We start from the raw sequence: 14,131 nt of genomic DNA on the forward strand, positions 1-14,131 counted from the left end.
TGGCAGCTCGCTCGCACCCCTCCCGTCTCCTCTGTCGAGAGCAGATCCTCCTCCAGCCTCTTTAAACTGCTTATACCGCCACACAAACGACATTTTGGGGTTTCGGTCTGAAGCTGTCCGTCCTCACACCCCTCATTTCTCTCTGTGTGTTTCGGAGGATATTGCTTTTTTTTTTTTTATCGGAGTGTGTGGAAAGGAAACCGAGCACAGACAGAGCTGTGTTTTAGGCTACTTCAGTGGGCGGATAAAGCGGAGAAGGGGCATCCGGGCCTGGCTGTTCCGGAGAGTCGGTTCGAAACGACGGAATTCACCATTTTCAGGTAAATTGGCTCAAATGTTAATTGCGGATAACACACTGTCTGTCCGATAATGGAGTCCGTGACGTTACATTTCGTCCGGCCGCTCAGGACGAAGACTGAACAGTGGTGTGTGGAAATGTCAACACAGAGGAAACGGCAGCTGAAGAATAATTCAGCCAGGCTGGAGCTGTAAATCATATTTTACAGTTACCTTTGGTTTTACCCGTTAACGTTACAGGTTGGACTGTTACATTCGCGCCTCGTAGTATTTTAAACGCAGGCTCTCTTTCTGCGTTGTATCGGGTGCAAATATGTTGGTTTGTTTACCAAACGTACTGGCAGACAGGTTACCCCCCAGCGACAGGAACCCTACTGTAATTGTTTTTTGAGGGATGGTGTAGAAAGATCATAGACAAACTGCTGGAATATAATTTCAATGCCAATTTAAATTATAGTTCTGCTTCTAGAAATTAAAAGCGAGAAGGTCTTCCCTGCTTTAGTGGTGTTATTTCTCTGCCAGCAGTTAGCACCAATAATGCAGGAATGTCTGCCAAATCTCACAAAATACCAACAACCTTCTGTAAAATCAATATGTAACACAGCAGACACAATTTAGGGCATTATATCACTTCTCTAGCAATATCAAACATGACATAAGACATGAATGCATGCCTAAAATCAGAGATTTATGATGCACACACCAGACTATACTTACTCATATATGTCTTTTCACATTAAAAGCACCAAAGTTATTATTTTTACAGTGGAAATATGGATATTTGATCACCTCTAGCATCTGTTTGTATAAAACAAAAGTTGAATTTTGACAACTTTTCCTGATATACTTAAAATCTATGAACATCTGCTTTTGTGCTGCTGGACACACCTTTAGTTCTGCTTGTTCCACATTCAGTTTATATGGAAAAAAATGGAAGAATCAGCTGTGGATATTTGCGACTGCTGACTTTAAAGCATCCTATAGCTTGTTGGAATACGGTCAGTTGAAATGATTTGTGTTCAGGAATTGAAAATAATCTGAAAATGACTGTGATTGCTAAATGAATATTGACTTTTACCAGTTTTTTGAAACGCTTTTTCAATACATGAGTTGATGTGGAAGATAACTGTGCACATCCTGCCTGTGAATGATCTAGACATGCCTAAATCACTGTCCTGATGCCACCTGCTGGGACCCTGGAAAAACTTCTAAAAATGCTTCATATTTCATCTGCACAGGACAGTTGTCAATCATGATATCATAATAGCATCATATAATCACTTTATTATTCAACAGCAGATGATAATTGGTATTATTGACCACCTATCATTCATTTTTGCAGTGAAGCATCTGTAATACATTTAGGCTCTCTTCCACTTCCTGTTTGACCTGGATTTACTTCCACTGCCCTTCATCTGGAACAACTGGCCACTCATTTGTGTGTATGAGTGTGTGTATTGACCCACATTCAGATCTAGGCTGTTGGCTGTGAGAGTGATACACCCCCAGAGGACAAAGTAATTACCCTGACAGCCCCCTCCCCATGTCTGCAAGCCGTATAGCAGCGCTTGTATTGATCTGTCTCTGCATTATGTCGCATACAGCAGGAACACGAGAGCTGAGTGTGTGCTGTGAATATACACATAAACACACACACACACACACACACACACCCTTTCTCACTTTTCCTCCTGGGACGGAGGGATGAGAATAGGCACAGTGAAGTGATCTGTCTCCTAGCAGAGTTAAGTTTTGAGATGTGTGATTGGTTTCGGTTTGAGAAATTAAAGGGCCCTGCCCATGTGATGTGTCAGTGATTGATTTGAAACTTCCTGTTGGAGCGAAAGAGCGTGAGCAGAAGTCAGAGTGAGAGTTTTGGGCCCTGTAAGTGTGCCTTTGTCAGCAAGAGTGATCGCATCTTAGAAAGATGTTTTGGAAGAAGTCTGATAAAGTAACCCTGATGATGTCATTAGGGGTTATCTTGACTTGGGCTGCTGATTTACAGCAGAAAGCCTCGACTTTTGCTGATTTGATTTTTGAGTCCCTCCAACTATATGGAAGTCCGGCGCTAAATCATTGGAGTGTCCCTTTAACTTGTGCAAAAGCTGAAGAGACAGAAACAGGAATCACACTCGTTAGAGGAATCAGTGAAATGCGCTTGATGACATTACAGTAGTGTGACGCAAGCAGCTTGCTGTCAGTTGAAATGTTCTGATGTCCCATACCCTAGCGCTTTGTCTAAAGCTGGAGTGCCAGTCACAATCATGAGGGCATGTGGATGAACCAGAGCAACTTTAAAGGGATAGTTTGAGTTTCTTGAAGTGGGACTCTATGAGAGACTTCATCCATAACCAGTGTATTACATAAAGTAGATGGCAGTTGGTACCCTTCCTGTTTGGAGGAACAGACAGGAGTAGCACCCCAGAAGCTCAGCTATGCATTGCTTTGAATTAAGGCTAACAGCAAAACATATTTTAGCCACTTAAAAAAATGCCTACCTAAAAAAAATCAATACCAGTCCAAGTGGATGCTATATTTACAATATTTTAAACATGTTACCTTGCTGCCAGACAGCCCTTTTTTTGAGGCTCGATTTCTCAACTGTATTCCTACGCAAAAATGCCCAACTGGGCAAGAGAACGTTTTGCTGTTAACCCTTTGCCACAGCAACAGCTGAGCTTCTGGGGTGCTAGTCCCGTCTTTTTCTGCAAACAGAGAGCACGCTGACCGCCATCTACTGCATGTAATACACTGACGATAAGTATCTTATACAGCCTCACTTAAAAAAAACCCCTGAACTATCCCTTTAAAGTGATGATCAACGTATTGCTGAAATATATTGTTAGCAAGTTTTAGCTAAAGCTACCTGTATTATTAAGTTTAGTAAGTACTGAACTTTGTCATAAAATGCAGGCTAGTTGTACCAAGGCTGACAAAGAGTTATCATCTGTGGTATCCCACCATGCTTTGCAACAGAGCTGACTGCATTTACTGATGATCAGCCTCCAAAATACTGTTGCTATTGACAACCAGGCCAGCAGCTTGCTACCTCTCTTTCTCCCTCTCTCTCTGCCTCTGCCGTTTATATAACTCCAACTTGTGCAATGTTTTATTGATCTGAGAGGTGTGTATATATATATGTGTGTGTTTGTGTGTGTGTGTGTGCTTACTCTTTCAGTGTGTTTTATATCGTCTTGTATGTTTCTGTCTGTGTCTGGGTTAACATGTTTGCATAAGTGTATTGGAATGCATTGCCCTGAATGCAGCACTGTGTGTATGAATGTGTTGCCTGTGTAGGTGTGTGTAAAAACATGTCTCCCAGGCTGTGTGTGTGTTTGTGATCATATATTCTGATGTGTGTTAGTACATATAGTCCAATAAGATCTTTCTCCCCTTTTTTCTTTGTTGATGTGAACTGTGCAGCGCCCTGTCTGTGTGTCATTTATCGTTTCACCGTGAGGAAGTACAGAAAATATAAAAAGCAGTAGAATGTAACTTAATCTGAGAGGAGGACATGCTAACAACCCCTGGGGCTGATGGGAAAAGTCTTCCTGCCACTGCACTGCCACAGGGTGGGCATCATGTAGGTGAAGTAGTAATTATTGGGTTTTTTCGGGGTCTGACTAATTCTAGGGCTCCAGAATGAATACAGTTAGTGTGGGCTGGGTGCTGCAGGAACACACAATTACACACATTCGTAGCCATATGAACACACAAACACACACACACACACACACACACACACACACACACACACACACACACTGATGAGGAAAGCTATGTGAGCCATGCAAGGAATGTGAACTGCTGTGAGTTTATTCTCTCTGTCTCTCTTTCCTCTCTCTCCTGTGACACACACACACACTTTTTTCTAGCTCAAAAAAGTGAAAAATATAGGTCCTGCTGCATCAAACACCTCTTTCAGCCTACTGGTGTGTGTGTGTGTGTTTGTGTGATTTTACAGTGAAACAAAGCCATCTTGTAGTGTGTCAGTGTGTGTGTGTGTGTGTGGTGTCATCTTGTATGAATGTGTTTGGGTGTCAGAAGGGATGTTTGGTCTTGTAGGACATCGCCGTGTGTCTGTTAGTGTGTGTGTTGGTGTTTTAGTGGAAAAAAGAATGGAGGAGTGTGTTAGCCTTGTCTTTGTTCCCTCTCAGTCACACACACATTGCACACTGACACACACACTCTGCTGTAACGTTCAGTTTTTGTCTCCCTGTACACACACACGCACACACACACACACACACACACACACACACACATTATTATCATTATTCTTGTTGGTTTTGGCATCACATCCTGTCCAATTGCCCCCAGGATAAACTATCCCATCATGCTTTGCTATGCATTTGTGTGTGTGGAGGGTTTAGTTTTGTGGCTGAGATTGGCTCATAATCTGGAGATTAACCAGTGGCATTGTTAGAGCAGCAGCAGACAGGGATTACACACACAGACACACGCACACACACACACATATGCAGAGGTCACACTTTAGAATAAACAGACCTTCAGTTCATTCATGAAGTCACTTTCCCTGCGGTGGGCACTCACTGTAAACCCAAGTGGTGTCGTTTGACAGTGAAGATGCTGAAATATTCATCATCTCACACACACACACACACACACACACACAAACACACAAGAGTGAGGATCTGAACACAGTGAGTGACTCGGATGATGTTTCACTCTGTTTTCTCTTCACTGTCTCTGAACTGGATGAGTGAGAGATCTAATAAGCTAAATAACGCCAGGAGAAAATGACATGCTAATGTTATTTAAGAACACTTTGTTATGCTAATCAGTTGTTATTGCAAAACTAGGTTTTCAATCCTGTGTTGTTTACAGTGTGTGTGCAGTCTGATTATTCAACACTTCACCTCAGCTAATGAACCCAAATTAACCCTCACTTAAAGCCTTAACAGGCTGCTTGAAGAAATGCAGCACAGACCAAAATGGCCTCATGATGTCAACCCTTTGAAAATGAACATCTCGCGGACAGCTGTGGGATATTGTTGTTTGAATGATCCTGTGTAAATAGATCCAAAATAAGAACCACAATAGCAAGAGCATTCACATTTTTGCAGCTTCCTCGCCATCATGTCATGACCTTACGTTACCTTAACTTAGGTGACGTGCAAACGTGGTATTTTGCTGTGAATATACCGATATTTCCCTGTAACGGCCATGGGAGATTGTTGTTTGCTTATTCCTGTAATATAATAACTCAAGCATTCATTCTTTTTCCAGCAGAAGGCTATGGTACTAATCTTCCCCTTCTCACGCTGTGACCTTAGGTTACCTTACCCCACGTGCCATGCAAATATGGTGGAATTTCCCCAGAAATTTCCCTTTAATGGCCGCGAGAGATCATCGTTTGCATAATCCTGTATATATCGATTTCAAATGAAAATCATAATAGATAATAATGTATAATAGACTAAAACTAAATAATATACACAGTTCAAATAATTTGTAGAGTGTTAAGAAATATTTTGTCTGTATTTCTACATCAAAAAGTTTTTTGGATCAATATGTTTTGCGTTTTTATTTTGTGAAATCTGAGGGGAAAAAGTCAGATTTTTGTATTGGTTTTTTTTTTTTAAATGACACAGTTTGAAGACTTATCAATTATTATGGTTTATTGACATACATAACCTTATAGTTTTGGTTGTACTGATTTTAGGGATATGAAGCATTTGAAGATACTCCAAGGAATGACAAAAAATACCAACATAGGCACTGGCGGAGCACTTCTACTTCAGAGTTCAAAGGGTTAAGATATTTCCTTTCCTTCCACTTTAAGATAGGACTGAAGGATTTAAGGTAAACATCTTATTATTATAGTCTGACAATGATTGAGATTTAGGCAGGCCTGTATTGGTGGTCTGCATAATATATACAGTTATAAAATAGTTCGATATTGTGTGCACACAAACACACAACTAAGTGGCACAGTGTTGTTGCCAAGTACAGTCAGCTGTAGTTGACGTTCTGCTGTTCAGTACATCCCGTCCTACACAACTCTCACCATCTGCTGCTCTAAAACTATTTCTGCAACCCGTCTCACATAATCAGAACAATGAAATTATTCAATGTGCGGTTAAATTCGGTTGATTTCACGGTCAGGTTTTTGGCCCTTATTGGATTTGAACCAGTGAGCTCTGGGATTTCACTTCAAACTTTGCAACCTTGCTCTGACTGCCCTGTGTTACTGAACTGCCTGCTCTTACTTTAATTTCCAGTCTCAGTATAAAAGTGTTTCCTTTTTAATCTCAAGTAGGAATCTCTAATTATCCCTCTTTCTTCCCGGCAGGTTAATCATTGCCTCACATACAGGCGCTATCTGCAATCAGTGCCAACAAAGAGCACTGAAAGTTCACAGGAAACAGTCACCAAATTTGGATCGCTCACTAAGACCAGAGAACAGTCAGGCCTTGCTGCTTCTTAAATTAACCATTTCAAATCTATTTTGTTGAAAGTGTTGTTTAATAGTTGGAGGTTCCCAATATTCCTCCGAGGTTTTATGTTTCTCAAGCTCTTCACCGTATTAGCACCAGTAAGCATGTCGTTCGTCATTATCTGAAAGGTCAGATCAATTCGAGGTCAGTGTCACTTGGTACCTTTGCGCACACACACACACACACACACTATTAATCTGGTCTAATCAGATTAACGCGACACTCCGACATGTGCAGCGATAGCAGCCGTGGCTGAACAGAGTAAGCAACAACAAAAACTCTGACTTTATCAACAGAAAATTCACGGACGAAGAGATAAGAATACACTGTTTGATTGACGGGAGATCTCTGGGAAGCACAGCACTCCCGTGAGCACATGGAATCAAAGATAAAAACTAGATATAACCAGTAAACAGTAAACAGCCGTCCCTCATGAATGTTGCAGAGCTGCAGTGAGGCAAGAAATAGAAAATGGGCTCCATCGTGTTTTTGATTGTCAGCTGCAGGGAAGGAGAAAGAGGAGTTGACTGGTCCTTGGTGTTCAAAATGGTGTGTAGTGAAGATGTGCAGGGTGATTTTCAAAATAGCAAAACAGATTTCACACACATCATTTCACTGTGTTTTGGGAAAACACAATCAGCAGGGTCCACAATGATTTCACACGCAGTAAGGTACTGAAATTCGACATCATAGATTGATATGAATTCAATAGACTTTTGCTCCTGGCAAACACCCCAAAGAATTTCAAGAGACATTTTGGGAAATTGACTTATTGACTTTCTTTCAGTAAATATGAAGCTACAGTATGAAGCTACCACTAGCAGCTGGTTAACTTAGATGAACACAAAAACTGGAAACAGAGCGAAATGGCCATGAGTGGTTATGTGCCAGACTGTTTTGGCAGTGACTTCCCAGAGTCTTGTCGCCATTATGGCTTTGCCAGGCAACCAGCTGAGACTCCAGGAAGACGCTGAGCCCAGCCATTAAATAGTCCGGTACATAAGACCTGTAAAACGACAATATGTTGTCTTATAGGTGTTTGAAGACAGATACTGTTACTTTTGGGCTGAGTCAGGCTAGTTGTTTGCCAGTGTTTCATATCCTTGTGCTAAATGAAATAAACTGGCTGCTGGATATAGTTTCATATTCATTGTACAGACATGAGCATGGTTTCAGGGCTGAGCAATATATCAATATTATATCGATATTGTGATATGAGACTAGTTATCGTCTTTGATTTTGGATAGCGTAAGATCGTAAATGTTGTCTTGTCACAGTTTTAAAGACTGCATTACAGCAGAGAAATGTAATTTTGTGAACTTAACAGACTGTTGTAGCTGTTGTATTGTTTGGCTTTTGCCACTTGTTAGGGTGGGAATCATCAGAGGCTCCACAATACAATGTCATGATGATAAGTCATGACATAATATTATGGAGATTTCAATGTCTTACCCTCCCCCCTTCAACTCACCCACATTGCCTTTTTTCAAAATGGTGTATTTAAACATTTCTGCATACTGGGGTCCTTGAACAGTCTTGGAATTGCACAAATTGGGTATAACTGGAAACCTGCGAGTTGACAGCCATATACTCTTTGCACTATTTCAGTTTAACACACAATTTAACCAATATACGATTAAAGTAGCCCTCAAGACTGAATGAATAAATTAAGAAATGTGGCGCTAATAAGACTTAACAAAACAAAACAAGGGCGATGAGTGTGGATGAGGGGCCCACTTTGGAAAAAGTTGTCTCTGCCCATATGTCCTAATGGCTGGCCTGCCACTGAGTAAGGAAATTGTTTTGCCAATACTGAAAGTTAGCATGGAATGTCTGGGCAAATTTGTATTCTTATTACCTTTGTAACCAGTTTCTGATTCAGATAAACCTTTTTGTTTAACCAATTTTTGACTATTTTGTTCAGGTAAAGGTCTTGCACAGCAGCCTTTGTTTTGAAGTAACATCTGAGAGTGTGGATCTCTTTTGTCAAATACAGGGTTTTGTAGAAAAGCACGCTCATACCTCTCAAAGCTGTGTTGTACTATCTCTATGGAAACTCCAGTATCATATTGACATTAGTATAGAAAGAAATGTGTGATATCCAGCTGTAGGCATAATAGATACTGTGTGCAATGGATAAAGATAGAAACCATGTTCGGAATGATTATTTATTTTTTTCTGTGTTCATGACGTCCAGCAGTTGGAAGGACCAGATTTAATCAAGCTTTGTGCGTCACAGCACCTTAAGTACTGTAGGCACAAAGATGTTCTTTGGCCGGCAAACGTCTGACATAATGAATTTATGGGGAACGTTGCGTCTTTGTCTCGGACTGGGACGTCCCACCTGTCTTGGCACAAAGACAGGAAAAAGCCCAGGCTACTGTTGGAAGGTCTGAGCAACACACACTCGCACACAAAACAGGGCACCTCAGGGAGAGAACACCTGTTCCCAAAGGCCTCGAGGTGAATGGAGATGGATTTGGAGACCGTGTTCAGGGGAGTGGTGGGGCATGAGAAAGAGGATGAAGGATGGAGAGTCATAAAACAGATAGAAGAGGGGGAGGAGAGGTGATAATAGAGGGAGGGAGGTTATAGTCCTGTTGTTCCGTTGTGTAAGACAACCTGCCATCCTTAGAAATCTCTCTGTGGTTGAGCGTTTGTTTTCATGTTGTTGGGCGTGGATGACGGTAGCTGTTGTTGCTTTGATCTGACTGAGTGCATTTTAAAGCTGCACTTGGTCACTGTGCATGTGGATGACCCCGGCTGGCAGCAAGAGGTCACAGATTTTTCTTTATTCCCTATGCAGCTTTTCAAATTAAAAGCACTGAAAGTATTTGGCTGAATATGCTCCATTCATGGGCTTTTTCTTTTTTTCAGTCAGACATTTCTGCTCTCTGAGCACTTTGCAGCAAATTCTCTAGACATTTTAATAATCAAAACGAGAAGATGAATTTGTCAGACATAATTTGTCATTGCCGTGTCATTATTTATACAAAAATTTTTTTTAATTCTTGTCACGAGATTATGCTGTTAACAAACTTCCTCTTTGAGAGAGCTTAGAAGTTTTTATTCTTCTCTTCTTTTTCCTTCAGTTTTCCTTTTTCAGTAGAAACAATTTGCATAATACACTCTCATTGGGAACACAGCTTGTGTGTGAGTGTGTGTGTGTGTGATTGTGTGTGTCATCTTAAGCTCGTGCATTTTCCCATCTCTCTCCACTGGAATGTGCCATCTCCAGCTGTGTGTTTGGATTCACCAACCAAACATCCAGACAGGAAGACACACACATTCTTGTTTGTTGTGTTCATCAAGCTGTGTGTATGTGCGTGTGCGCGTATGTGATGGACAAACCGGAAGCATCTCGTTAACCCTCGTTAGTCCTGTGTGGATGTAGTGAGACATCGCGAGTGTTATGTAACAGACAAACCAGAAGGAGAAGGAGGGTGTTGATTTCACAAACACAACGGGGGGGACATTGTATATGTGTGCTGTGGCAGCAGCAGATCATTGTGGCTGAAGGAGCAAAGAGAGGGTTAACAGCAGGTGGTAATTTTTTTTTACTGCCATAAAAGGATTGCCTGTGTTTTTCTCATCAGGTTCATATCACATCCCAACATTAAATGCAAGCACATACTTCAGTAAGCTTAAGAATAACTGTGTTTATGCCTTACTGTCAGGCTGTATATAGAGCGATACAATCCAGTGAATTTTAAAGCTGCAGTTGTCAATTTTGTGTGGCAGCTAACTCTGACTTGTAGCACATTATGCAGCTATGCACACAGATAGTGATGGCAAATCACTTGTTTGTACAGTCAGAAGCTTCAATGAGGTAAACAGGGCCGCATGAACATCATTCATGTGCAATAAAACTGTCTCACACATGGAGAAGAGTGCCAGATAATAACCACTTTCACTACACAAACAACACAGTGATTGCATATAAAATGCAAGAGGGAACAGCATGAACGGCTATTCCTGCTGCAGACATTTAATAACGTCCTAGCTAATCCAAAACAACAAGCTTAGAAAAACAGCCTTTTGGGAAACCAAAGCCAATCGATTGAGAGCAAAATTATCTTTATCGCTTACTTATAGCCACCCCTGTGTGTAATTTTAGAAAGCATGCTGGCATCCCGAAAGGGAAAAGGCACGATGGGTCTGTCACAGCGGCATTGGCCTCCAGTGGCACATATAACACACACGTTGGCAGGGCTTTCTAAATAATAACAATGACATTACCATGGCAATAACAGTCATTTACCGTCCCTGTTATATGGTGGCTGATCTCGGCCTCTGCTCGGAGGGTAAGGAGCTCCCTGATGTCATTGTTTTCCCAATTTGTGGACATTTTCGGCTGCTGTTCTTCGTCTTTGAGTTAGCTGCTAACTGCTATCAGCTGCTTTTTAAATCTCCTGGAGAAGGGTTACACACATGTCATCAAAGCGTCATACTTGTCCCATCCATGGTCCCGTCCTGCTGGCTGTCCCTTTTACAAAGACGTCGGTTCGATGCTGTTACTTCTAACGCTGCTGGCTTAAAGGCGAGACAACTCTGTCTTTCTACTCTGTGGTTGTACCGTTTATAAAGAGCAGTGAGGCAGAATAACGGCGTCACATTCCCACCTTGGATAGGCAGTGTAAAAGGGGCTTTTGTTTGTGCTGCCTTTGCAATGACAACTTTCAGTTTTCCTCAGAGCCTAGAAGCTACCACAGTTTTCACAGTCACTTCAGCTGTTCTACCATCCACCATCTCTACTGGGGATAGTAACTGCAAAGAACTTACAGGGATACTCTTTGGTAAGTGGGAATAGCTGCTGATAGCTGCTGGGATAAACAAAAGTGCTATCCTCTTCCTGTTTTGGTTGTGTAATGGTTGACCCAGTTGTTAAACAGAGCTTATTTTTGGTTAAAACAGTAACGAGATTGATGATTGATGAAACTGAACCAAAACAGCACAGTTGTGTGTTGTTAAACCAAAACGTTTAGCTGAATGATGCTAACTTCCTTGGTAGAGCTGAGGGGAGCTACACAGCGGTGTGATAATTCCCTATGGGTTTGTCACTATAATGAACCTTTAACATACACAAAGTGTTTTCATCTGTGTGTTTTAATTGAAGTATTGATAATGCAACTTTTTTTTAAAACATTTCTGGAAAGCATAGTCTGTTTTAAGCTCCTCTAGTTCCTGCTTTCAGCCATGCCTCTGTGCATGAAGACGTTAGTGCACAAAATACTGTCAGTCTGGATTGCAGTAGAGCAGTATACCTGCTGCTGAGAGCTCCACCTCCTACCGTTTTGTTTGTGTGTGTGTGTGTGTGTGTGTGTGCGTGTGCGTGTGCGTGTGTATTGATTACAATCGCAGTGTGAACAACCGATAAGAGGATCATCTATCCTGCACACGATCTCTGTTTTGTAATCGGAAGATGGATGGAGTGTATTGCCTTTGGCGTGACCTCAAGCTAACCCCCTCACACAAAATCACATGTACACCAACAGACCCACAAGTGTACCCACACATATTCATGTGCACACAGTGTGTTTGTTTCTTTCAGACCTCCCTGCCCCCTCTGTTGCAAACAGATGACACTGGAGTGTCTGGGCGTGCTGTCAAACCTTGGTGTGTGTGTGTCAGCTGAGTTCCCTGTATGTTTTGTGGCCTGTGGGCTTTGTGTTTGTCATGTGGCAAGACAGCGACACGTGTTGTGTTTACATTTGTTTGTGTGTGTGTATTCAGCTGGGAGACACTGCAGCCTTCATAACTAAAAATAACGTCTTCCCCCCAGCTCGCCCTTCCTCTCCTCAGTCTTTATCTTCATTCTTTCCATCTCTCCCATTAAACCAAGATCTGTGCTCTTCTCCTTGTTGTTTTCTTCTCCACTTCTGCATCATGTTTGTGTTTATGTCTGTCCCTCGTAGATTATTTCTACTGTTTTGATTCGTTGAATGATACACAAATAGCATTCACTCACCTAACTGAGATGATGTTTGACAGAGATATATTAATTCCATGTAACTTATTCAACCAGATGAAATGTGAGAAACTATGTGTTCATTGCTCTTGTAAAAACAGGAAATAGTTTCTGCCACTTAAAATGTTGTTTTGTTTCTATACTGTCCCTATTCTTCCGCTTATCTAAATGTGGGTCTGGACCGTTGAGGCAGCACACTAAGCATGGCAGCCCCTTGAACTTTCCTCTAGCTTTTCTTCCAAGGCATCCCAGGTGGGCTATATAATTTTACTCCTGCTCTGGGTCTACCCTGCGGCCTCCTCACAGTTGGACATGCTTGGAAAACTTCCACGGGAAGGTGTCTTGGGGCATCCCAATCACATTTCCAAACCATCCCAGCTGGATTCTTTCAACGTGAAGGAGCAGTGATTCCACTTCAAGAGCTCTCTGTATGTCTCAGCACATCACGCCTACTGCTGAGCCACCTTACGAAGAAAACTTCTCTCTCTGCCTTGTATCTGTGATGTTATTTGTTAGGCTGTTACTCAAGACCATAGGTGAGGATTGGAACATGGATCAAGTCGTAAATTGAGAGCTTTACCTTTAGGCTAAGGTCGTCCTTCATCACATGCATTACTGCTGATGTCACCTATCTGCTCCTCCATCTTTTACTGCCTCCAACACAAGACCCTGATACACTGAAAGTCTTTCACTTGAGGCAGCAGCTCACTCCCAACCCAATGCACCATTTTCCAGAAGGCACCATGACCTAGGACATGTTTTATAGCCAGCCATGTGTTTGACTTGGCTCCAATAATGGCAATGTTAGTCACCATAACGATTGAATGGATTGCCTTGAAATGTAGTATAGACATTCATGGTGCCCAGAAAATGAATCCTAATGAAGTAGGCACCTTCCATCTAGCACCATCATCAGGTCAAATGTTAATTGTCCAGTACTTTGTTTACGACACCTACAAAATTAACGATATTCCCAGCCTCAGATGTATTTTGTCTTTACTGCTAATTAGCATATACTGGCATGTTAACGTGCTAACATGGTAAACGTACAGTGTCGTAAACTTCAGCATTATTAGTATTATTATTGTCATGACAGACAAAAGCCCCTTTCACACATGCACTGCGAACCTGAAATTATCTATAAAGTTTTCTTTCATGCAGCTTGTGCAAAACCGTGAGAAAACAAACATCTGAGGGTGAAGAAGAAGGGTCATTTACATGAAGATGGCAACAAAAATGTCTAATTAGAGAGATAGCGAGCTTCAGGAACTTTACTGTTGGCCGTTACCCGTCATGTCCTGCGTTTTGCACCCTCTACCCAGGCGCTACACCTCGCCTAAACCAAAAAGAGTATTTCCAGTACATGAGAATGCTTCTGACACAGACAATCTCCTGTTGTGTGGGA

At 41.7% G+C, this 14,131-nt stretch overlaps 1 protein-coding gene across 1 annotated transcript in view; it reads left to right on the plus strand.

The window, feature by feature from the left end:
- The window catches only part of cdk17 (cyclin-dependent kinase 17), a 64,201-nt gene continuing 50,070 nt past the window's right edge, over positions 1 to 14,131 (plus strand). Inside the window, exon 1 of the mRNA XM_050035788.1 lies at positions 1 to 320. The gene's annotated coding sequence lies outside the window, so the exon portion shown is untranslated. The remainder of the gene's footprint in view (positions 321 to 14,131) is intronic.

Source organism: Epinephelus moara, chromosome 23 (genome assembly GCF_006386435.1).
Source record: "Epinephelus moara isolate mb chromosome 23, YSFRI_EMoa_1.0, whole genome shotgun sequence".
Classification (NCBI taxonomy): Eukaryota; Metazoa; Chordata; class Actinopteri; order Perciformes; family Serranidae; genus Epinephelus; species Epinephelus moara.